At 32.6% G+C, this 2,185-nt stretch overlaps 1 non-coding gene across 1 annotated transcript; it reads left to right on the top strand.

Moving 5' to 3' along the window:
- Nucleotides 1-996: 996 nt before the first annotated feature.
- Nucleotides 997-1,068, top strand: TRNAW-CCA (transfer RNA tryptophan (anticodon CCA)). Its single transcript has one exon. It is a non-coding gene; the product is annotated as a tRNA-Trp (tRNA).
- The last annotated feature ends 1,117 nt before the right edge of the window (nt 1,069-2,185 follow it).

Genomic DNA, 2,185 nt, shown 5'->3' with positions numbered 1-2,185 from the left:
TATTATAGTACTTGAATAGAACATGTGGCAACGATTAGATAATTCTTGAAATGATACAAATTTTGTTCATTCTGAGTTATAATATGAACGAAATATAATACTGTTAAGTGAAGCTAGCGCCAGAATGTCGCTATGGTAAACAAATAGAGTGAATTTTAAAGAATGCACTTATTCTATTGTGGTTTATGCGCTGTCGGCGAAGTAGATATAATTAAATCCAATAAGTTTAAACAAAATGCAAGAAAAAATACGTATAATTTAATATTCCGTACACATCAGATTTTTTCCTCCTCAAATAATAATAAAAAATCAGAAATTTTTCACTTACTCAAAACTTAATGATTTATTGCAGAGATACAAGATTTTTCTTGACAACTTTCTTTCTTATAACTATTTTTTTGAATAATATACAACTATATTTCTCGGATATAAAAGAATAAAATTAATAGCAGGTAGCTCATTCACTTAGAATACTATTTATACCAGTTTCTTTGAAGCCATTCAAAATTATCTTACGTTTGGCTTCAATACCGTTAAATACGTGCACAAGCCAAGAAGCGAGAATCGGTTTAAATCGTGATATTTACAAGTCCACAGATTCTTTTTCCTCTAGAAATTGAAGCTCATTAGAATACCACTCAATAAACTCATTCTTGAGCAAACGCTTGAACTCGCCATTTAGACGGGAACCGGGGGGGGGGGAAGAACTTTTCGAACAAAAGGAAGTTTCTTAAAATGCTTTATGCAAAAGATGTACTTTTCGAATTTTTCAACTTTCACAACTTTACTTAGGTACGAGTACTTTTGAAATTTTTCAACTTTCGGTTCTGTTCATATAAAATTCGCGAAATTTTCAGCTCGCTAAATCACCGATATATTCACTTTCGCGAAAATAAGAGCCTTTACAGTATATCAAAAGTTGACAACTATATTTAGAATACGTTTTAAATTAGTAGGTAATTTTGCTACTACATTACTGGCAATAGCTTCATGTGTGGCTCGGTGGCGCAACGGTAGCGCGTCTGACTCCAGATCAGAAGGTTGCGTGTTCAAATCACGTCCGGGTCATTCAGTTTTTTTTTTTTTTTTTGCTATAGTAAACATTTTTCAGCTGATTCCACTCTCTAGGTGGTGGTGTATTTAATTACGGCAAAGCACACTAGGGCTATCTGCCTAAGGGGAGGGATGCCTTCGTGAAGGACTTTCTAAGGGAAACTGGCTCGTATACACGTTACACATGGGGAAAACCACGAAAACACCCATGCAGCCAGCCCGTTCGCGGGATTCGAACCTCGGACCGAACTACCAGTGTTCAGCGACTTTACCGCTCGGCCGCTGGTGGGCCGATTCCACTCTCTAGAATTTTACGCTCAGTTTCTTTTCATTATTAAAACATCTCTGTCACAATCACCGTTAGCAATACCGAAAAAAATGTTCTATAAGTCCTCAGAAAAAATTTAAATCGGCCCTCGTTTTCAGAAGTTGCTACTAATGAAATCTGAAGTATTGTCTCATTTAAAATTTTTTATTAATAATCGAGAATATAAACACTTACAGGAATAATTATAAAATAAAATCATTTGTGGCATAAATGAAAATATGTAAAAACATCTATACTTGTAACCATTATTTAGCGAGTGAAAAAGTTTACTTTCCGTTGTCAAATTTTCATTAAAAATATTTGCATATATATATAATGAATGATCTAAAATTCACTTAATTCGAAAACAAGTTTTTCTAATACTTGCGCAATAGCTGCAAAGTAAGATAATAATAATTTATTTACTAAAGAAATATTGATTATATTATCTCCTAGGATTAATTTTAGTAGAATTATCTAAAAAGAGTGAATCCATAGTTTGTAAGTTTAATTCCGAAAATTGTGTTTTAAAGGAACTTGAATGTAAATTATTAAAAATGTTTAACGGGGACTTGAATTTAAATCATGGATAACAAAATTTCAAACTTTGAAAAATAAATTAAAATTTAAAAACAAGTAATTATCGCTATTGATCGGAAATGAGTTGACTTTTCAAGGGGAACAAACCAACCCCCGTTCAATGAACAATAATTAATAAATGCGAAGGTGTTTCGTCTGTTACTCATGTAAGAATGATGATGCCAAACTGGCAAATTAAGTTAGGCCAAAATTGTAGTTTCATGAAGTGATGGGATTTATAACCAA

The sequence above is a fragment of the Stegodyphus dumicola genome, chromosome 4 (genome assembly GCF_044657685.1).
Source record: "Stegodyphus dumicola isolate Sdum_Otavi_A_Nest chromosome 4, ASM4465768v1".
Taxonomy (NCBI): domain Eukaryota; kingdom Metazoa; phylum Arthropoda; class Arachnida; order Araneae; family Eresidae; genus Stegodyphus; species Stegodyphus dumicola.
Note: the sequence above shows the minus strand (reverse complement) of the source record. Positions and strands in the feature narration are given on the sequence as shown.